The following is a 24525-nucleotide window of genomic DNA, read 5'->3' as shown; positions in this document are numbered from 1 at the left end:
TGATCAAAGAGACAATTCCAAAAAACTCTTGATGGAAAATGATGTCCACATCCAGAGAAAGAACTATGGAGTCTGAATGCAGACTGAAGCATACTATTTTCACTTTTTTTTTTCTCATTTTGATTCTTCTTTCACAACATGATTAATGTGGAAATATATTTAACATGATTCTGCATGTATAAGCTGTACATCAGATGACCTGCTGTCTTGGGAAGGGAGGGAGAAAAATGTGCAACTCAAAATCTTACAAAAATGAATGTTCAAACCTATCTTTACACAAACTGGAAAAAATAAAATACTATTAAGTAGAAGGAAAAAAAGGAAAGCAGCAGTAGCATTGGCCTGGTAGTCAGGAAACCTGACTCCTTTTCTCTTTCCTGGTCTCCTATAGAGGTTGACTTCAACAGCCTATGAAATAGCTTCCAACTCTGAAATGCTATGATTTTGTAAAGTGACTCGTCCAAGGTCACACAGCTCATTAGGTATCTGAACTGAGATTTGCTCCCAAGTATCTTGACTGCAAGTTCAGAATTCTTTCCACTATACCACCTGGCCTTTCAAACCAAGGCAGGACACTTCTTCCTAACTTCACAAAGAAGAAAAGGTTTTCTTCTTACTGAAAATTGAACCAGGTCATGGAGTCCTATTATTTCATACTTCTTAAGAGCCCAACTGCTTCTTCTTTGGACCCGTCACATCATCCCATGATCAGAGTGCCTCCTCTTTTTGATTTATCCTTCATACAACAGCCAAGGTGACATTCCTAAAATACAGGATCCCTGTCTGAGCAACTCCAGGAGGTGCCTTACTTGTTCAATCATTTTGGTTCATGTTTGACTCGCCCTGACCCCATCTGGAATTTTCTTTTTTTTTTTTTTAATTTTCTTAACAGAGATACTGGAGTGGTTTGCCATTTCCTTCTCCAGTTCATTTTACAGATGAGGAAATTGAGGCAAGCAGGGTGAAGTGACTTGTCCAGGTTCACACAGCTATTAAGTGTCTAAGTTCAGATTTGAACTCAGGAAGATGAATCAGAGGGCTCCCCTACTACCTAATTCCAACCTACCTTTCCACCAGGCTTCTTAGGTATGCATAACTTCCCATCACTCAATCTAGAATCTAGCAAAACCAGCCTTCTTTCTGTTCTTCATAAGCACCATTCCATCTCCCATCTCTAGATCTTTACACTGGCTGAGCCCCATGCCTGAAACGCTTTTCCCGCTCCTTTAGTTTCCTCCCTCAGCCTAAGCTCTACCTCCTACATGATTCCCTCACCTGCTAATGCCTTGGGGTAAAATTCCCCCAACTATACTTTGTATATATATTTTATACATAATTATGTGCATACATTGTTTTCCCCTGATAGATGCAAATTCACCAAAGATTGAGGAAGAACTATCTTCTCCAAGATCCATCCCACCAAGTGGAAATTCTCTCTAGCAATGCAAATGTCAGCCTATGATTTAATGATATTACTTTAATGCAAGGCATCAGCTTTGTATAGCAAACAATAAGCTGTTTAAGGGCAGGGATGGTTTAATTTTTGTCTTTTGTATTTGTAGACCAGATCCCTAGCACTATCTGATACACAGCAGGCTCTTAATAAATGCTTTTTTGAAGGGATGTCACTGGATGAATGAATGGTGCTTTTCTCATCAAACAAATCCATCTGGTTACTTCTTCACTTCAGTTTCTTATTTTTTTTAAAAAACTGCTCTCTAACTCCCGAACAATCCAAAACTGAATGCTTGTGGGTAGAAAAAACTACTCCCCCCCCCCACTCCCTAATTCCATGAGACCATCTCCTTTTGCTGATGGAATGGAAAGAATTCAAGGGGTTTTTTTGCTTGGGTTTTTTTTTTTTTGGTTACTATTGCACCAATCTGAGTAGCAAATATATTTAATCATGAGTTCTGATGAGGAAGATGATGGAAACCACAGGAATGAGGGGGCAGCATGGTATGGGATAGTGGACATAACACTAACTGTGGAATGAAAAAAACCTGAATTTGAGGTCTGACCCAAGCACAAACTAACTGTGACTGGAGGAAAAGTCACTCCCTTTGCCTCAATTTTCTCCAAGTATCTCTGATAAAACAGAGATGATAACCAACATTTCTATAGCATTGAAAGCACTCTTTACACTAGGTCTGGTAGTGAATAATAATCACATTGGATAGTGGATATACTCACAGTGGATGCCTTACAAGGATGATGTAAAGATAAATGAGATAATATATGTGGAGTATTCTCTAACGGACTATATTCCACTTAAGTAAGCTTGGTATTTTTTCTAAACTACAGCTATATAGTTATTATGCAGTCTCTGAAATTACTTTAACCAGTAACTGTTGCATGATTCTAAGTAGAGGAACAATAAACTACTGGCAAAGAGAAGAATGAAGAATCAAATAAGTGAACACTGTCTTTAAACAGGTGAAAAACTGGATCATGAAGGAAGGGGAATTGTGTCTGCAGTGTATATCTACAGAAGGCATGGAAATCACATGGAGACAGATTTCCTTTTGATATTATGATTTACTAATAGTGAAAGAGGTTCAAAAATGAAATCAGGAGAGACAGTAGTGGTGGTTCAGTGAGTAGAGAACTTGACCTAGAGTCAGGAGAACTTGAGTTCAAATCCAGCCTCAATCACTTAATAATTACCTAGCTGTGTAACTTGGGATAAGTCACTTAACCCCATTGCCTTGTAGAAACAAAAAAAAAAAAAAAAAAAAAGGAAATCAGGGAGAGATTGTGTAATGGAGTTTATCCAATGGTATGATGACCACTTGTTGGTGCTGGCTTAAAAAGGAATCATGCATCAGTCAAGGAGATAAGTCTAAAGTTCTAAAGTTTCCAAGTCTAAAGTTGCCTGAGTCTGTAGGAACACAAGAGACAAGGAACACCAGATATACCATACTGAGAGCTGACACCACAATGGAAAACTGAACCTTGAGATCACTTTGCATTTCAGCAGTCTTAAATTTTCAGACTAAGTCTATTAAAAGCTCAGACATGCTTCATTGGTGTTCTCATAGCATTGCACAGCTTGAGTTTAAATGAACAGAATTTACAAAGGTACCATGACCATTTTATAGAATAAGAGAACTATCATCTTTACTAGTACTTTTTATTGGCTACCCAGCAAGCATGAGAAGGCACCCCTTTTCAAATGACACCAGAAGAAGACAGTTTGGCATCACTATCCAATTCAAAACACATTTATTTATTAGGCACTTATTGTAAAAAGAACAAGTTGTATGAGTCAAGAAGTCCTCAGGCTCCTATCCTCTTCTGCCACATACCGATGTGCAAAAAACTTTCAACCTCTCAGTGTTACCAAGCTCTAATTTACAGTCAAGTTGCCAGTTTTGAACAGTGGAAAGTTTCTATGTCAAGAATTCACTCCTACATTAAATTTTAATATTATAGAGATGGAGCTGGAAGGATCATAGAGGTCATTCTATTCAACCCTCTCATTTTTATGAATGAGGAAACTGAGGCCCAGAGAGACTAAGTGACTTACCCAGGGTTACAAAGAAAAATTTACTGAATGATACAAGATTTAAACTCAGGTCTTCCTGATTTGACTCCAGCATTCTATCCACTGAGCTATCTAAATCATAGGTCTAGATAAAAACTGTACAAAGCACTGATGGGTACTGAGGATACAAAGACACATTCCTGTCCTCACATAGCTTTTAGATAACTATGTAAATATAGCAACTCATGTTTTAAGAGCATTAACTCATAGGCAGGATATATATATATTCTTCCTGGGTTCTTGTCTCTATAGATAATGTAGCTGAGGCTCAAAGAGAGAGAGAGAGAGAGAGAGAGAGAGAGAGAGAGAGGAGAGCAAAAAATGGATGGATACAGGTGGATGGATGGAAGAAGGAAAGGTGACAGATAAATGATGGATAGAGGAAGGGGAGGACAGAGGGATGAAGAGAGGGAGTCTTTATTAAATTCTTAATTTGCTAGGCACTGTTCAAGGAGCTTATATTCTAATAGAGAAGACAATACAAAATTGGGAAGCTAGAAGAAGAGGGATATAGAGTAGTCATTAGTTCCAACAGTCATGGAGGCCTGGGCTCCAAAAAGATAAGCCACTGGATATTAGGTAGAGTCATATAGTGAAAAGAGCATTGGACAAGAGTCAGACACCTGGGTTTGAATCCTGCAGCCCACACCTGCTTAGTATGTGACCATGAGCAAGTCCCATCATGGAAACTTCTCAGTAATATGTCCTTGCTTTTTACATCACTCCAATCCCATGTATCTGAAATATTCCTTTCCTCTCCTCTTCTCCATATTTTAAGACCAAGCTCAAACCCCATCTCTTCTGAGGAGTCTTTTCAAATCACCCAGTCCATCTTGATCTCTCCCACCACTGAACCACATAGTAATTGTACCACTTATTGGGTACTTATCACCCAAAAGCTTATATAATTGTGTAATTAGTTCACTTCTTTGTAGACTGATCCCCAACTGGATTGTGAGCATCGTGCCTAGAAAGCTTGCTGCCAGACTGCTAGCTCAAAGGCAGGCATCATGACTTAGATCAATTTGTTACATAGACACTTGCTGCATTCTGATACACTTAATAGATGCTAAATGATGGGTGTTCCCATCACTTCATATCAAGTATTATCACACATATCTGCTTATTTACGATAATTACCTTCTTCCTTGAAGACAGAGATGATTTTTCTCTTTCTCTCCTAGAAAATGGGTATTCAATAAATAATTGTTAATTGCCCCTTTCTAGTTCTGACTTCTCTTCATTTTGGAAAGCCTCAGTTTCCTCACCTGTGAAACGGGGATAATAGCATCCTCAAAACCAAGCTCATGGGGTGTGGTGAGGAAAATCACTTTATGAAATGTACAGTGGTAAAGACAGGATTTGGGTTCAAATACTTATTTCCTGTATGGCTTTGAGTAAATCTCTTAACCTCCTTGGATCTCAGTTATCTCCAGATGTAGATCTACATTCCTCTCCAGAACTATTTTGGGAGGAGAAGAAGGGAGGGGGGGAAAAAGGAAAGAAGACTGAGGAGAGAAGAGAAGGAGGGAGAGAGAGGAAAAGAGAAGACCAGGAGAGAAGGCAGGGGAGGAAACAAGAGGAAAGAAGTGGAGGAGAGGGGAAGCGGAGGTGGCAAAGGAAAATAAGAAGTGGAGAGTTAAAAAAAAAACCCTCATCTCTGCAGATGCAGCCAAGGCTTGGGGGAGGGGCAGGGTTAATAAGCCCTTTTCATTCCCGAGATAGGCAGTGAAAGCCTCTGCAGCAATGCAGAGCCCATGCAGTGAATACTGCAGCAAAATCCTGTGCTGACTGCTCTGAGAGAGGGGAAACCAAGGAGAACAGATTCACACATCCTTAGAACCTGAAAAACATGCCTCGGAAACACGGTGGGCAGTCTGCCTGCCGTCTGGCCCCGGCCACAAAACAGAAATCACATAAAAACAGCACCAACAGATTCAGTTCCCTGGAGCAACCCACATAATAGCAGCAAACCATCTGGGAGGCTCATTTTTCCAGGTGGAAATGGTAAAGCTGCTTTCCTAGCTCACAGGGAACCTGATACCCTCAGAAAGTGCCTTCTCAGCTGCCTGGGTTGCTGAATTCTCACGGGCGGGCCCCTGAAATATCCTACATCCTGTGATGCTTCCACATGGACTCCCCCTGGCAGCAGAAAGATAATATAATTCCATTCAACAAACAGTTAATAAGTGCTTACTGTATATGAAATGCAGTAATATAGATAATATAGTAATATATATATATGTATATATATATATATATACATATGGACCTGGTGGTCTATTAAAGGGGGGAGAAAAGATAAATACAAATTAGAGACAATCTTAACCAAAAGGTCAAGTAATGATGATGATGATGATGGTGATAATAGCTCACATTTATAAAGCACTTACAACACTATGCCAAGCACTTTGCAATTTTATTAACTCTGTGGATCCCCACACCAATCTTGGGAGAAAGTTCTCTCATTTCTCCCTATTATAAATGTCTGAGACCACACTGGAATTCAGATCTTCCTGACTCCAGGGCAAGCGCTCTGTCTACTGCCCAGGAATATATATCATCTCCGTTGTATGACCTTAGCCTCAGTTCCCCATATGTAAAATGAGAAGTTTGAACTTAATGATCCTAAAGATCCCGTCCAGCTCTAAACACATGGTGCAAAGTATGAGATGCAACCTGAAGACTAAGGTGGGGAAAGGTCATTAGAAAAAGAAAGGATCAGGGAATAATACTTAATGAAAGAAGTAGTATTTAAATGGGGTTTGAAAGAGTTGATAGAAATTTGATAAATTGGAGAAGGGCATTCCAAGCACTGGAAAGAGCAGCATGAACAAAAGAATGGGAGAACGGAAAATTCAAGGGGCATGAAGAAAAAAACAATAAAAATATTGGAAAATTAGGATGGTGCCAGATTGTGAATGCCAAAGGACCCTGACATGGTGAGCAAGAGGAACTCAATAAAGATTTCTGAGCAGGAATGTGACATGAGAAGATCTATGCAAAAGGAAGAATGACTGGGTAATGTTATGGAGGAAGGATTAGAGGGCTGCAACAGGATTTCAGAGTTGGAAGAACCTTCAAAGGCCATTCAAGTGTAACATCTATAGGAAGTCAAGAAAAAAGCAGGTCCCAGCAGTTAGGCTAATCTACCTTCCCATATGAAATATTACAGCTAGAAATTATTTATCCCATTTTCTTGTTTCTAGGACTTGCAGCCTCAGAATCTTAGAGCTGAAAGGATCTTGTACTACAGAAATGTCAGAACTGGAAAGTATAGGGTTCATTCAGATTAATTCTCCTCATTTGACAGAAAGGGAAACTGAGAGAAAAGTAACTTTTCCAAGGTCACATAATCAATTAGTGATAAAGCTGAGACAACTGTAGCTAGACCTCCTAGCCCAAGACTTCCGCTACCAATGGTGTAGGTGATCAGAATTTAGAAAATGGGTCAAGTCAAACTTTCCTTTATCCATGGAAGTAAGAATTCATAGAACATGGAATCTCAAAGCTCAATGGAACAGTGGAGATCATGTCCAATACCAACATGTTTATGTAGGAAACAAGTCAGTTAATGACAAATTCAAAGTCAGAAGCTTGGCCTCATGGCTTGAAATGAATGACTCAAGGTCATTCGACTCATTACCCCTCCCCCATATAAACCATCCCAGATAAATGACAAGGTATTCAATTTTTTTTTTAAAAGACTTGGGGCAGCTAGGATAGAGCACCCACCCTGGAGTCAGGAGTACCTGAGTTCAATCTGGCCTCAGACACTTAATAATTACCTAGCTGTATGGCCTTAGGCAAGCCACTTAACCCCATTGCCTTGCAAAAAAAAAAAGACTTCCAGAAGGAAATCCTTGGAAACTTATTCCAGCACTCACAACACTCATTCTGTACCACCCCAAAAAAATTCTTAGCTCCTCTTAAGGCATTAGGTAAAAATTTCAGCAGCCAGAGATATATAAAGTTCAACTTTTTCAATATGGACAAAAACATATTTTCTAGAATCTTGGAGTAGGAAAGGACAATAAGATTTCCCAATACAAATATCCAGCTCATCAAGACTTTGGCAGCTTAGCTGTAGCTCAGATAAGGGAAAAACCACCCCTTCTAAGATGATTCTTGCTTCTTTGGGACAGTTGTAAAGGAAGTATTGGGGTACAATCTGAAGAAGCCTGAAAACTTCCAAATACCTGAAGACAGCTATCATGCCATCCCTATATGTTGACATCTCCAGTCCTCTACCCAGTCCTCCCAAAGCATGATCTCAAGACATTTCAATAACCTGTTCTCTAGTTTCTTGTCCATAACAAATGCCTTGCTTAAATGCAATTTATTTCAATAAATATTTCATTAAGCACCTATTGTAGGCTGCTGAGAGATTCAACATATAGTAGACAAGTTAATACAAAATAATCTGACTAAGTAGAACATATTAAGAAGAGGAAGGAGAAATATAGAAAGGCTTTCTGTGGGAGGTAACACCTGAGAAAGCCTTGAAGGAAGTTAAGGATGATAAGAAGCAAAAGCCAGATGGAAGTACCATCCATGCACGAGGGTCAAGCAATACAAAAAGATAGAAAATGGAATGTCATATTCCTGATTGAGAGGACTGTATCCTGGGTAGGGGAGTAGCACAAAATAATCCTGAAGAAGTAAGAAGGAATCAGACCATGGAGAACTTTAAATGCCAAGTTGAGGAATTTTTGCTTGATCTTAAATTTTAAAAGAAGGGAGCCAGTGAGAATTCCTGAGCAAGAGAATGACATAGTAAGACCTGTGCTGAGTAGAGGATGAGCTACAGAAGGGCTTGGAAGCAGAGAATCACAAAGCTTCCAAAGTATGGTCTGACCACTAAAAGGAGCTTCAAAATTTATTTCTATTCAATTTGTGGCATCCTTTTTCCATGTTCCTTCATACCAACTCCTCCCAGCATCAATACGAGTACTGGGCTGCAAATCCATCCTGAGTTAATGGTTTGATGTAGCAGCTACAAAAGCCAGTGAGGCTGCTTAAAAGAAACAGTGTCCAAGACATGAGAAGTAATAGTGCCCATGTCCTCTGCCTTGCTACTGTATCCAATCTTAAGTGCCATATTTTTGGAAAAAATACTAGGAAACTACAGTGCACTGAGAGGAAAGGAGAAATTAGGTGATAGAGAGGATAGAGTGCCTAGCCTGGAGTCAGGAAGACCTGAATTCAAATATGGCCTTAAACACTCTCTGACTTTCTATGCCTTGGGTAGGCCATTTCACCTTGTTTGCCTCAGTTTCCTCATCTGTGAAATGAACTGGAGAAGTAAATATCAAACCACTCCCATAGATATGCCAAGAAAACCTCAAATGGGCTCACAAAGAGTCAGATAAGACTGAATAATAGCAATCAAAATCATAGGAAAAGACTTAGCAGTCTAGTTTGTCTGCAATGTAAATGCATAAGGGAGAAAGAGGTATGATATCTGGTTAGAAAGGTAGGTGAGCACCCAACTATGAAAAGACCTTAAATTTTAAGCTAAGTAATATAATTTATCATATAGAAAACAGACTAGTTTTGTATTTTATCCTATAGTCACAATCTGACTCCCACCTACCTTAATGACCCAACAGAATCCTATCCCCAGATCCACATCCTTGCACAAGTGATACTTGTCCACCTCCCAGAATCCTCAATTTCCTCCAAAGCACAGGCAGATACCACCTGAGATACCATGCTCCCAATCCCTGATGCCCTAAATATTCCTACTTTCTCCCTCCAGAAATTGTTTTATGTTGCTTTGAATCTGTTTTCTATTTACTTACTTGTATCTGTGGTGAATCACCTTCATTCGATCATAAGCTCTTTGAAGGTAGGTACTGTTTAGAGTTTGCAGCCCCAGCACCTAGCAGGATGACTGACACATAGAAGATATTAAGAAATGCACACTGAATCCAACAGGGAACCACAGAAGGACTTTGAGCTGGGGGATGATAGCCTTCAACCTGTAAGGAACAAAGGCAACAAGTTGCAAAGAAGCACATCTCAGCTTAATAATAAAAATGATATAGTAATAATAATGATAATAAAAATTAGAGGGATATGGGGGGGGGTGGAGGGGGAGATTCTGGGATTCCTCAAGCCAAATTCCTAGCTATAGCTCCAAAGAGCCATACTGAGTCCTTTGTCTGAAGTAGAAGACTAGAAGGTATTTGAAGGCAAAGGGTGTTTTTTTTTCCCAGTCTTTGTGTCCCTAGCACCACACATGGAATCTTAAACATAGATACTTAATAAATATTTGTGAAATCCATTAGATCATGGGACTAAGGACAGGTTATGGATCCATAGAATATCTGGAAGGGATCTTTAAAATCTTCTAGCTCAACCCTCATCCTTTATAAATGAGATCTGAAAAAAATCAAGCTAGGATATGAGGAATTTCTCATTAGTCCTGCCCTGATTTCTTGGAGTTCTGGTTCATATAAAATATAAATCATATAACCAAAATCACATAGGAGAGCCCTCTGAGGACTTCAAACCATATCATCAATTTCATGAACCACCACAACAAGATATGAGAAGGAATATAATATACACGCTGCAATGTTAAGCAGGGCAATGCTAAAAGTGGGAAATTCCTTTTACACAAGAGGCCACAGCAGGGTAGGGGAAGACAGGAAAGAGAAAGGCTAGCAAGTCTGATCAATAATAACTCCTGAGATCAAAGGATGAAAAGTCCTATGCTAGGATCACTGGTGACACCATGTCAGACTGATCTACCCATCATATTCAGTGGGCAACACCAGAGCCTAGTGGTCATTCATTTTATTCACAAGATAATGGGATCTAGAGATAGAAGCTACCCTCAAAGTCTAACAGTGCTTTACGGATGGAAAAAACTCAAAAGTACAAATTGGGAAATACAATTTTTTTTTGGACATGGCCAATGAAGGAATTTGTTTGGCTGGACTAAACTATGTTTGTTACAAGGGCTTTGTTTTTCTTTCTTTTTTTTAAATAAGGAGAAGGGAAGGGTGGAGGGTAGAGAAAGTGGAACTGGTTAATTTTTTTTAATTTAATTAAAAAAAAAATCTGAGACCAAGAAAGGTAAAATGTCTTGCCTAAGATCACAAAGACTATAAATAGAAGAGTCAGCATTCCAACCAAGCCCCCCCCCCCACCATCAGCCCAAATCCAGGGTTCATTTTATTATGACCCAATGGGAAAATAGAGTGAAAGAATGGCAAAAACAGGTCCAAAGACCCGACCCTCAAACCCAACAGCAAGGAAGAAAATGGCCAGAGAAAAGTCTAATCCTGGATGAGGAAGATGAGAAATATCCATGTCCCAGAATAGGGGACAAAAGAACTTTGTTCTAACATATACATGTATATACACACACATACAGACCACACCTACACAATCCTCACCTCCACCCCCACCCCAGAGGAAACAAGGAACTCCAGTCAATGAAACAAAAATGGGCCCATTTGCAAACTGCAGGCCACGTTCTCTAACTCATCTTAAGGCTCTCAAATGTTTTTCTTTGGGGATTTCATTTAATTGGTCTGTTCTCAATACAAACAGCAGCATTTTGCTGACTCTCTCTAATGAGTATCTTTTTTTTATAAAAAGAAATTCAAACATTTGACATCTGCTTTAGCAAAGAAAGACTAGTTGACATGCTCTGCAACCCAATCTAACAAGAATCTATTAACCACTTTCTAAAAGAAAGATCCCAAGTTAGGTCCTGCTATGCAAGAACAAAAATAAAAAGCAATTCCTGTCTTCTAGGAGACCATGTTCTGCTAGAAAGATAACATCATAACAAGGAATTACAGAAAGGGAAAATTCAGGAAGTGAGCACTGATAACCAGAAGCTAGAGCAAGTAGATTCCAGGGGAAGATGTCTTAAAGAAGATGACACCACACCTGAGATGAACTTTGAAAGCAAGGATTCTGAGGCAGAGATAAAGAAGTGTAATCTAGGCCTTCTGGATGACAGTTCATGCACATATCTGGAAGTACATGGTGGAGTGGACATTTTTGGACCAAAAAAATCATCCCAAGTTTAGGTGCTATACCACAGAGTACACAAAAGGGAATATTAGGAAATAAGACTAAAAAGGTGGGTGGAAGGTAAAGCAGGGTTGGGGCTATTTTACATTTTCTTAACACCAGCATTTACAGCAGGCATAGGCTCTTCATCAAGGTATATAGAATTAAAGCATTCAAAAAAACTTGATACAAAGACAGGCAAACTCAGTAGGCATTACTGTCTTTTTTCAGTATAGGTTGGATTGTAGGATTTAGAATTAGAAAACACCTTGGAGACCATCTAGCCCAATTTGTTTTTATACAGAGGATGCAAGTGAGGTCCAGTCAATGAGTAGACAAGTATGAGGGATTTATCATGTGTCAGACAATGCTTCAAAAGCCTAATAGGGGGCGGCTAGGTGGCGCAGTGTTATAAAGCACGGGCCCTGGAGTCAGGAGTACCTAGGTTCAAATCCGGTCTCAGAAACTTAATAATTACCTAGCTGGGCAAGCCACTTAACCCCATTTGCCTTGCAAAAAAAACAAAAAAACAAAAAACCCTAAAAAGAAAAACCTAAAACCTAAAAGCCTAATAGAAAGGCAAAAAAAAGTCCCTTAGCTTCCAGAAGTTCTTTTTTTTTAGGTTTTAGCAAGGCAATGGGATTAAGTGATTTACCAAGGTTACACAGCTAGGTAATTATTAAGTGTTTGAGGCTAGATTTGAACTCAGGCCCTCCTGACTCCAGGGCCGGTGCTCTATCCATGGCACCACTATTTGCCCCAAGAAGTTGGTTCTAACTGGAGTGACAATATGTAAACAACAAGACCCTGAGCAAACTGGCATAGGAGCTAGTCAGTGAAAAAGCACTGAGTCAGGAGATGGACTGTCTTGGGAGAGGAACAGTCACTGTCAAAAGGAAGGAATAGTAAGGGAGTAAGTCCTAAAGGACTTTTTTTATCAGGTACATAATAAGCTAAGACTAGTTTGTTTGGATCAGGAGAGTGGGAGGTAGCAAGTATAGATCTTCAGAAGATAACTTTGCCAGTTGAGTAGAGGACAGAGAGAGAAAGCAATTTGAATTTGGAAGACCAACCAAAAGCCTATTGCAATAATCCAGAGGTAAGTGCTTGTATCAAGACAGTGGCAATGTTAGAGATGAAGATATAAGAGATTTTGTAAAGGTAGAATTGACAGGAATTGACAACAATAGACAGGAGGCTGGGAGGCAGAGAGACAGTGAGAAGTCAAGAAAATTAAGTTGGTGAAAAAATGGGATTGTCCTCCACATGAGGGTCCAAGAGGAAAGCTCACAAGTTCAGAGGTCACTTTAAAGTTTGTGTAAGAGACATCCAGTTCGAGATGTTCAATAGGCAGTAAGAAATGCAGGACTGGAGGACAGGAGAGAGGCTAGAACTGGATAAGTAAATCTGAAAATTATATGTACAGAAATGATCACTGAATCCTTGAGAGCTGATAAGATCACCAAGAAAATAATATAGAGGGAGAAGAACATCCAAGACAGATCTTTGTTCTGAAAAGCATGGCTAGCAAGTATAACCTGAAGGAAGATCTATCAAACTAGACTGGGGAGTGGTCAGACAAATAGACGAACCAGGAAAATGCAATGTCATGAAAGGATCTATTAAGGAGAGGTGCGATGGCAACAGAGAGTCAAGAAAGATGAGGACTGAGAAAGGGTCATTAGATTAGGCAGTTAAGAGACCACTAGTAACTTTGGAAAGCATTTTCAGTTAAATGATAACCTTAGAAAGCCATACTGTAGAGAGAGAAAATTTTAATAACAGAAACCAATTCAAACCAAGTTCCCTAAATTCCAAATCTCTAGTCTCCTTTGGATCTGCCAAACACTGTGAAGCTAAGATGGAGTGGCTTCTGTCTACTCTTAACAATATACAGACTTCATTCATTGACTGATCATCCCAGCCCTCAACTGCCCCTCCACATTTAGTCGTCCATAAGCACGATTTAACAGGAGATTAAACACTCTTAATATCACTGTTGAAGTAGCATGGGGAAGGGATGTGGGAAGAAATTACAGAGATCATAAACCTAGAGCTGGTAGAAAATAGATTACACCAACACTGTTGCTTAGTTAACGCAGATAAATTTTAGTAAATGAAAATTCCTTAATGTACACAATCCCATGTTTCTCCATTTAGCAGCCAATCTTGATGCAATATTTACACACAGTAACCATTTGTCAATATTTATATGACCCTAAGTAGCCTTCACAAATTTTTGATAAATTTAAAATGCTGTGCTCAGGTCTGTTTAGGAATAATAATCAATAATAGCTTATTCTAGTCTGAAAGAAAGGTTGGATACAAAGATGGGTGGGGAAAGAGGTGGTTCATCAAGGGTAAAATGAAAGAGGCAACCCCAGGAACCCTCCTTGGAGTATCAGAGGGCAAGGGACAGCAGACTAAATTTAGTCAGGGACTGCAAAATATTATTGGCAGAGTTCAGAGTTATATCAAATCCTACCTCCATTCTGCTGTCAATGATACTACCCTTTTTCCCAGTCTCATAACCTCAGAATCACCAGTCACTCTTCTCTCATCCCTGATGTCCTTTCATTGTTTTCATCAAAACTTTTCCTCAATCTGTCTCTTCCTATTTCCACTGGTCACTGCTCTAATCACCTTGAAACCGAACTCTAATCTGGCTTAAGTAGACTGTCTCACTCTTGTCTCTTCAACTGTACAATACAGCCAGCTTAATCTTACTAAAATCCCTGCTTTCATCACTCTCCATTCCAGACCGGATAAAGTCCAAACTCCTCAGTCTCGCTCTCAAGGCTCTCCCATAACCTGATCCCAACCCCTTTATTATCTAATCTTATCACCCACTACTCCAACATCAACCTTCTTCGAGTCCCATCAATGTTCTCACTGTCCCACAAACACACCAAGTTCATTCCAACTTCCTTTGCTCATGGGTTTAACCTAGAGAATCTCTTCCCCACCCCTCTCTAACAAAATTCCAGTCATCTTTCACACAAAAACTGAAATCCCACCCCCTCTATAAAGCTTTTCCCAATGACTCCAGTCCACAATGTTTCATTTTACTCTGTACTCCTACTACTCATTTTGGCCTCCAGTCATGTACTGTGTCATTCTTAGGGAATTTTCACATGACTGCATCTCTATTCCCCAACTAGAATATGAAGTACCTGCCGGCCAGAACGATACCTCTAATTCTTCTTTAGACTCACCAGTTTCTAGCATGGTGCTGTTGTAGTTTGGTCTTCATGCCCTACCTTGGGTGGGTTTTCTGGTCAAGATACTGGAGTGGTTTGCCTTTTCCTTCTCCAAGTCATTAGACAGATGAGGAAACTGAGGCAAAGAGAGTGAAGTGACTTGCCTAGGATCCCCCAACTAGTAAGTATCTGGGGTCAGATTTGAACTTGGAAAGATGAGTCTTCCTAACTCCAGGACAGGTACTCTATCCATTTCACCACCTAAGTGACCTTAAGCCTAAATGTCACCTCCTGCTGAAACAGTGGAGAGAGGAGGTTAAGGCTCACTACACCTCTGGCTCTATAGCTCCATTTCTTATTATTCCCTGCCCCCTGACTTGTTGTGGGCACCTGAGCAAGCTTCAGAATTGAAAGGGGAATCAGAAACTTTCTCTTTCAATGGCCAACATCCAAGTCCCCTTCATCTGCCATGCCTTAGTTTTACCTGTTTGGTAGGGCTAGTCATACTCATTCTACCTACCTGGCAGGGTGGTTTTGAACAAACCACTATAGGAATGGAAACATCATGATTTTGCATTTACTTATAAGGAAGGCTCTCTGTGCTCAGAATCCTCTATTCCATTACTTCATATGACCTGAGATCTCTATTCACAGTCATCCCAAGCTCTCTTTATCCCAACACTTTTTATTAAGTGCCTTACTTCCTATCCCTGTATGGTCTTGAAACCCAACACATCTAAAAGTCCCTCTCTCGAAGTATATTGGGATCCAGCAGTGAATGATAAAGATCTCCATAACCATCACTAGCCCACAAACTACTAATCCTCTGAGTCATTTAGGAAGAACCCATGCCTTTAGCTTCATTTTTGAGAAGCAGAGTCCATAAAGGGGAGACTAGCAGTCTGGAAGAGTAACACCATCAAAATAACTGAGGTCAAGCACATCAGTGCCTTAAGCAAACCATCTAAGACTATAACTGCATCAGTGAAGAGATTTTCCAAAGCTATTACTGTTCTTTCCATATCAGAAATATGATAAGAAGCATCTAGGTGATGCAGTGAATAGAGCATTGGCTCTGGAAGACCTGAGTTCAAATCTGGATTCAGACATATAATAATCACTGAGCTGTGTGACCACTGGCTTGCCAAAACCAAAAATAAATAAATAAATAAATAAATAAAAGGGAACTTGATAAAGGTGACCAGAAAGAGTGGACCAAAATTTAATTCCATTCATCTTGCTCAGATGTTAACTATTTTTAATCATCTTGAAACTAAGCAAAACCAACAGCTAGCTCAGACATTCAACAACTGCAAGATGCCATCCAGGCTGTCACTGTTTCCCTTCCCTATATCAACCGGCTGTCAAATCGACCTACAATCACATGGGAGACTCAGGGTAAATTGAGACAAGGAAAACTTGCTTCTCTCTGGGACCATTTCAGTTCATGTCTACTTCGGTGAAGATGTTCTTGTCAGCATATTGAAGGTATTCATCTCTTCTATGCTTCTGGGGTAATAAAAAAGATTTATTTTTTAAAAATAACTGCCTGTTGCATAAAGGTGTGAGTCATGTTAAAGGCTTTTTTCCAATACAATGTTCATGTGGTCATCCTACACATGCCCTACCAAGCATCACCATAAAATTTCTAGTAAGGTCAGAAAAATGCATTCAGTTTAGGGCACTTTTAGCCAAGGCAGAAACAAGTTACAAGAATAGTCGTAAGAGTAAAAGAGATGGTTAGAAGACTCAAGAATACCCCAGGAGTATTAAGGATGTGTAGTCTGGAGAAGAGAAAGCTTAGAAGACACTACATTTATTTGAAGAAAGGCTGTACACTGGTTCTGCTTAATGGAAGTTCACAGAAGAAGGAATGAGTACAAGTTACATAAAAGAAAATTTAAGTTTGGTACAAGGAAATACCAATTATTAGTACTATTCAAAAATGAGAAGGGATTCCCCTAGAAGGTAATAAAGAGTTGCCTCTCATTGAATGTCTTCGGGCAGGGACTAGACAAAACACTCATTCAGAAGATGGTGACCAGGAGACAACACGTTCCTCTGTGAGCCTTGGTTTCATCTGTTTAATGGGTATAACCAAACTTGGTCAACTTACCTGCCAGGGCTGGTGTAAAAATGGAGTATTGCAGAAACTAGACAGCCCTTCTAGAACTTAGTGACAGGGATTCTGTGGCTTTAGCAAATTCCTAGGATCATATCATTCTCTTCAAACACTTTCCAGAATCTCTACCAGCTATAACAAATCAAAGTATAAACTACTGACCCTGATGCAAACCCTTCACAATCCAGCTCAAACCCACCTCTCCTGTCTCAGTTGTATACTCCATTCTCGGCTCAGCTTCTCTGCTCTCCCACTCAAATAGCCTGTGTTCCCTCTCCTATTCTCTTCCTGAAATCTCCACACTTCTGCTTACACCTCTCATACTTAGGAAATGAGTTTGTGTCCCATACCCAGTCTCCACCTCAACTGAGTGTGATACCCAGACAGAATAATGGAGCAAAGAGAATGCTTGGTTTGGGGTCACAGGCCCTGAGTTTGAATTTTGATTTTGTCACTCAGTACTTCTAAGGACCCTTCTAGCCACAGATCTGTGACTGGTTTTTAAATCCCTCACTTCTTTCATAACCCAGCTCAGAAGTAATCCTTAAACCCCTGCCCCTCCACAAATTCCCTCAGTTTGGTTTTTTTTTTGGCCTTAAATTTCTTCTTTACAATTTATCACATTCTCCTTCATATCACAGTTATCTATCTATCTATCTATCTACAGATGCTCTCTTGTATTAAGAATAGGAAATGTAGCCTATTTTTATATTTCCATGCTTACCACAGTCTTTAGCTTTAAAAAAATTACTTAGAGGGACAACAATAATCCAGTAGAATGATAACAACTAAAATAATAACTATTATTTATGAGGTTCTTTAAAGTTTACAAAATGTTTTGTATAAGTTATTTCACTTTGATCCTCCACAATTACCCAATGAGGTTAAGTTCTATTATCATCATCATAATGAAAGAAATGGAAGCTGAGAGATATCAAGTGACTTGCCCAAGGACACACTTAAGTCTTCCTGGTCTCCATTTGAAATTCCATCCTCTATCACTTGAAGCTTCTCCTACTCACCAACGGGATGTATGAGCGTGGAGCCCAAACTCTAATAGAGAACCTACTGAATTAGAAAGGTTTCAATCTCATGTTCCCAGAGATGACATAGCTATCATCTAAAACCAGCTTCGTTAAACCTAGAGAGGCTCATCAAGGGGAAGGCTGACCTCCAGGGAGTAACATTTTTTGGTGAAGAGCTATGAAAAGATAGTGATGTGTCAAAGAAAGGCAGGCAGCACCAACTTCAACAAAATCCTCCATCTTCTGACAGCAAACAGAGCACTGTCCACATACATGCACACACAATCTTAAGCCACTACAGTCGAGGAGGTTATACCATTTTGCAATGGACCCTCAGGAAGGAGAAACAATTAGCCCAAGGTTGCACAGCCAGAACTTGACTAGCTGGAATTTGAAGAAGTCTTCTAAGATTTTTGAGTGCTCTGCACTCACCCAATGTTGTCTCCTCAAAGCAGGCCATCTGCTCATTCTAGCAAGGCTGCCCCTGCTCAGAATATTTTTGGAATTCTTGGAAAAAATTTACAAAGAAAAATAAAATCCGTCTCATTTTCTTACTCCAGATGCTTCCTTTTCTTCCTCTGAGCAGAACTACAACTCCTGCCCCTGGCAACCCTGGGCTCTGAGAACTGGGGAGCTTTCACCTTGCCTGGCCAGGTCACCAAGGCCTTCCCTGCCACTTCCCGGTTTTCTCCAAACCAGGGTGCAATTTTGCTGTCTGCACCTATAACAAAGCAAGCTCTTAGGGCAGCTAGGTTGCCCAGTGGATAGAGCACCAGCCTGGAGTCAGGAGGACCTGAGTTCAAATCCGACCTCATACACTTAATAATTACCTAGCTGTGTGACCTTGGACAAATCACTTAACCCTATTGCCTTGCCCCCCAAAAAACCCAAAAGAAAACAAAATAAACTCTTCAAAGGCAGAGAGGAGCTTGCTTGCTTGCTTGTGTTTGGATGGCCAAAGGTTTAGCATTCTGCCTAGGACAATAGGTAAGTACTTCATAATTTTTTTTTAATTTAATTTCTAACCAACCAGCACTGTTTGGGGTTTTTTGGTTTTTCTCTATAGTCACCTCAGTCATTAAGAATTTACTTTCAAAAGCCTTTGTTGTTGTTGTTGTTATTCAATCATTTCCAATTGTGACCTCTGTGTTTTCTTGGCAAAGATATCAGAATCATTTCCCATTCCTTCTCCAGCTCATTTTACAGAAGAGGAAACTAAGACAAGGGCTGAGTGACTTACCCAGAGTTATAGAGCTAGTAAGTATCTGAGACCAGTTTTGAACTCAGGGAGAGGAGCATTCCTGACTCCAGGCCACTATCCTCTGTACCACCCCCAGCTGTTATAGCTGCTAAAGCATAAGGAACTATATAAATGTGAGTTACAATCAATCATCTTATTCCCCAAATCTTGTCTCACATGACTTCTGGACATTTCCAAAATTCAGATCTACCTTCAAAGAATAAAGATCTTTCAGCACTGAGAGTATTCAAAAAGCTTCAGACTTCAAAGGTCTATCCCAAAATTCTTTATTATGTTATGGCAGTACCATCATAGGAATGCGTGTCACTCCTCCCAAAGAACACCACACATTTGGCTGGAGAAGCTCGGATAGAGTTCCAAAGAAAGAAAAAAATCACTCCCACTACTTTATAGTAACACTATGAATGTGATAGTAAATTACATGCTTTCCTAGTATATACTGGATTGGTATAATGCATGTAAATGAATCATACATTAGCAAGAGACTATCTGAATATTCAGATCAGATTCTCACCTATAATGCCTCATCCTTTGCCAAATTTTATTTCAAAGTTCAAAGATAAATTATTTTTGTTATTTGCTATTTTAATGATAAAAACAATATTTGATACAATTTCTTTGTCCTTCAAAAACTCTCATTTTATTTTTATTTTTTTAGGTTGTTTTTTTTTTTTGGCAAGGCAATGGGGTTAAGTGGCTTACCCAAGACCACACAGCTAGGTAATTATTTTTCTTTAGGTTTTTGCAAGGCAAATAGGGTTAAGTGGCTTGCCCAAGGCCACACAGCTAGGTAAATATTGTGTCTGAGACCAGATTTGAATCCAGGTACTCCCGACTCTAAGGGCAGTGCCTTATCCACTACTCCACAGCTAGGTAATTATTAAGTGTCTGAGGCCGGACCTGAACCCAGGTACTCCTGACTCCAGGGCCAGTGCTCTATCCACTGCGCCACCTAGCCACCCCTTCTCATTTTATTTGTATTATTCAAAAGGAGCTTATTATAATCACAGGGGGCGACTAGGTGGCGCAGTGGATAGAGCACTGGCCCTGGAGTCAGGAGTACCTGGGTTCAGGTCCGGCCTCAGACACTTAATAATTACCTAGCTGTGTGGCCTTGGGCAAGTCACTTAACCCCATTTGCCTTGCAAAAACCAAAAAATATATATATAACAGAAGATCAGAAATGGAAGAGGTTTTAAAAAACCTGGAATGTTTTGAGGGGCCTTAGAAAGTTGTATAGAATGTCAGAGTTGGGAGGGTCCTTAGAACCTAGGATGTCAAGAGCTGGAAGGGCCCTTAGAACACAGAATGCCAAGGCTGGGAGGGGGCTTAGAACACAAAATATCAGATGATTGTGCATGTATTGCTTATGTCAGACTGCTTGGGAAAGGGAGAGGGAAAGGAAGGAGGGAGAAAAGGTTGAAACTCAAAATTTTACAAAAATGAATGCTAAAATTTTGCATATAATTGGAAAAAAATAAGATATTTTTTTTAACATAGAACATCAGAGCTAGGAGGAGCCTTAAACATACATTGTCAGAGCTGAGAGAACCTAGTTCAACCTTTTCATGTTTCAGAGAACAGAACTGAGGTACATAGATACATGTCTTATTCAAGGTCTTACACCCAACCAATAACAGAAGTGGGTCTAGAATCCATGCCTCCTATCTCCTACTCTGGTGTTCTCAACAACACACCATGTGATATCTCCTTTAAGGAGCTAAAGTCAAGGCACACCAAGGTCCTCAAAGAAACCTTTTTTGAAGGTAATATTCTGACACACACACAACACATCCCCTTTACCTTCAATGGTTAGATTCTTGGGTCTCAGAAAGTTAAACCTCTTACAACTTTAGGACTAAATTCTCCATTATTCCAGAATGTTGCCTTTTTTTTTGCTCATTTCAAATGCAGATCTCAAAGGATCTGCTGAGAAGTTGAAAAATTATTCCAATATGATCAAAATTTTTTATAAAATTTAAGGTTCTAACTGCCATACAAGTATCAGTATTTTCAAAACTGACAGCTAAGCTGCACAATGGTTAGGGTGCCAAGCCTAGAATCCAGGTCCAGACACTTCCGAGCTGTGTGATCCTGAACAAGACTGTAAAATAGGGATAATAAGAAAACCATCTTAGGGGCGGCTAGGTGGTGTAGTGGATAAAAGCACCGGCCTTGGAGTCAGGAATACCTGGGTTCAAATCCTGTCTCAGACACTTAATAATTCCCTAGCTGTGTGGCCTTGGGCAAGCCACTTAACCCCATTTGCCTTGCAAAAACCTAAAAAAACCCAAACAAAAAAGAAAACCATCTTGTCAAGAGTTGCTGTGAAGATTGAATGAGATGCTATTTGTGAAGTCCTCTGCAAACCTGACATTAGCTATCTATAAATGCTAGCTCTCATTACTATTATTGGTAGGAGAACCTCACAACCAGTATGGATGATAGTACATCCTGACTTCATAGATAGTACAGTGCTGTGGTAGAAAAAGTCATCCCCAAGTCAACCTCACTGGAGATGGAACTTTTCTACACTTACTAATTAGCATTTTAGGTTTGGTAGCACCTCAAAGATGGTAGAACTTATAGGTAGGTCATAGTAATGGGACTAAAGGGCTTCTGAAATCCTCATACCTCTCAAGTTCTGTGATTATAGGTCATAGCAAGTTACTGAGCCAAGACTAGAACCCAGGTGATCCAACAAATATTTGTCAAAAATAATGGATTATGCTTGTAGCTATAGGGAGAGATACAAAAAAAAAAATCAGTTCACTCAACATTGATTAAAAGCAAGGCATCTTAGTTACCAATAAATAAGAAACTATCCTACACATCCCAATTTAATGGTCTATTGACAGAAGAAAACATTAAATTAATTACTAATTCATTATATATGGCTTATATTAATTTATATAATTAATTAATTTAATTCTCCTTGGTAACAAAGACAGAGTGGTAAAAAGGAAAATCTTTGAAAAACTTCTAGGGTATTTTTCAGTACTAACTCAGGACAGAAATAATGGTTTTGAAGAGTAAAGAGAAGAGGGGGGTACTCCATTGGAAACAATGGTCATCACTGATAGCACCACAAGGAAAACAGAAAACAGAAATAAGAACCTGTATTAGAAGTTTTTTCAAATGCAATCAACCAGCATCCTTAAAACTGCTGAGAATATTTTAGAGCAATGGATTCAGAGTCACAGGTCCTGAATTCAAATCTGAATATTTGCCACTTATTCCCTTCATGACCTTTGGCAACTCACTTGACTCAATCACTTTATCTGTAAGAGGAGTTGGGCTAGAAAGCTGCTAAGGGCCCTTTGAAACTAGCCTACATCATCAGTGGGGCTCTATGCAGTAGCTTGGGAACCAGAGCAGGCCCTGACTGGAGATGACCCCTAAACACTATGTGGGAAGGCTCTGGGTACTCTCCCTTGTCTTCAGGCTGCGGGGACATCCCCTTCCATGGAAAAGTAAAAGGGAGAAATGATGTGACACAGGGCAAGAAGCTCAGAGCCTCTGACAAAAAAAAAAATGCACAAGGGGAAGGAATGTGACATCCTCAAGGTTACAATCTGAGCCCCTCCTTCTCATCGGCTGGGTGAGAGGGCACACAATTGTAGTCTGACCTGTCTGCAAGTGACACTGTGGCCAAGATGAATTATAAATTGGAGTTCATAGATTTCAGTTTGGATAGGGAAAAAATTAGATTTTTATTTCTCTCATTTTTAACTAAAATTTAGTTTCTCCTTCAATTATTTAAAAATCTTATTTCAAGAAGGGGTCCATCAGTTTCATCAGTCTGCCAAAGGGGTCCATGAAAGAAAAACAAGTTTAGGAACCCTGATCGACAAGAAGGAGTATTTTCCTCAATCTTTTCTACCACCAGTCCCCAGTTTATGACAGCTACTTATGTCCTCTGCGTCCTAATCACCTGCATCAAATGAATGAGCAAAGGTGAAATTACAAGGGGAAGGATATCATAACAACATGTCTAGGACAGAAGACATTGAGTCAAAGACCAAGACCGACTGGAGACAAAACCCAGGCTCAGGGCCAAGCCCAGACTTCGATCTAGGTCTTGGGTAAAATGCTTGAGGATTCTATTTCTCAAGCTGGGGTGGGGGTGGGGGGATATTTAGTTTTATGCTTGAGAGTGCTATTTACCAAGCTGATGGAGATATTTAGTTTTATTCTGTTTCATACATGTACTCTACTATGAACTTTGCATATTGAAATAGTCAAACTTATTGATATTTAAGTTTATAAAAATGGAAGTTTTTTTTTTTTAAAGAAATGATGTTGACTTCAGTAAATGACATGGAGGCCAGTTTGTTATTGTTATTGTCATGTCCAAATCCTCATGATCCCATTTGGGGTTTTCTTGGCAAAGATACTTGCCAAATATTTCGCCATTTCCTTTTCTAGCTCATTTTACAGATGAGGAAACTAAGGAAAAGAGGGTGAAGTGACTTGTCCAGGGTCACACAGCTAATAAGTGTCTGAAGCAGATTTGAACTTGGGAAGATAAGTGTTCCTAACTCCAGTGCTCTCTCCTCTGTGACATCTTGCCACCCACAGCGAGCAGTTACTACTGGGGCAAAAGAGAAGAAACTGGTGCAGCTGGAATTGAGGAGTTCAAATCTTAGTACCACAACTTATATTTGTAAGTTTAAAAAATCATTTAATCTTTCCAGACCTGTTTCTTCATCTCCAAGGAAAAATGGGAATAGGACTAGTTATTCTCCAAGGTCCTGTCTTCCAGTTCTAAATCCTATGCTTCTCTACATACAAAGCACTTTGTGAACTGAAAGTCAATGGAAAGTACTTTTGCCATACATTTATTTTTTAGTTTTTTTTGCAAGGCAAATGGGGGTTAAGTGGCTTGCCCAAGGCCACACAGCTAGGTAATTATTAAGTGTCTGAGGCCTCATTTGAACTCAGGTCCTCCTGACTCCAGGGCCGGTGCTCTATCCACTGTGCCACCTAGCTGCCCCATGCATTTATAATTTAAGCAAGAACACAAGCAGATAGGATGCAGAGGACATAAGTAGTCATCATAAACCGGGAACTATAGAAAAGATTGAGGAAAGCAATCCTCCTCAGGGATAAAGGCTTCTAAAGAAAAAGCAATAGGGAGACATTTATTTGTTCATTGGACCATGAATATTTAAGGCTTCTGAGGAAAAAGGGGGAAATGTCTTTCCTCAAATTCACCCTAATTGTTGTGGAGGTCTTTGGCAACTAGACCTGGATCTGGAGGTTGGTTGATTTAGGCCTTCCTCTGTCTCCGGTGCTTGCTTATTTCCAGGGTACCAGTTTGAGAACATTTT

At 39.7% G+C, this 24525-nt stretch overlaps 1 protein-coding gene across 8 annotated transcripts in view; it reads right to left on the bottom strand.

Moving 5' to 3' along the window:
• LUZP1 (leucine zipper protein 1) overlaps positions 1-24525 on the bottom strand; it is a 99165-nt gene that overhangs the window by 63050 nt on the left and 11590 nt on the right. For 7 of the 8 annotated variants that reach the window (XM_074218167.1, XM_074218169.1, XM_074218165.1 and 4 more), the window contains exon 2: positions 9352-9531. The gene's annotated coding sequence lies outside the window, so the exon portion shown is untranslated. Of the gene's footprint in view, positions 1-9351; positions 9532-21826; positions 22048-24525 lie in introns of those variants that run through there. The other variant, XM_074218171.1, reaches the window with a different exon arrangement.

This window comes from Macrotis lagotis, chromosome 1 (genome assembly GCF_037893015.1).
Source record: "Macrotis lagotis isolate mMagLag1 chromosome 1, bilby.v1.9.chrom.fasta, whole genome shotgun sequence".
In the NCBI taxonomy this organism is placed as follows: Eukaryota; Metazoa; Chordata; class Mammalia; order Peramelemorphia; family Peramelidae; genus Macrotis; species Macrotis lagotis.
This window is presented reverse-complemented; position numbering and strand designations above follow the sequence as displayed.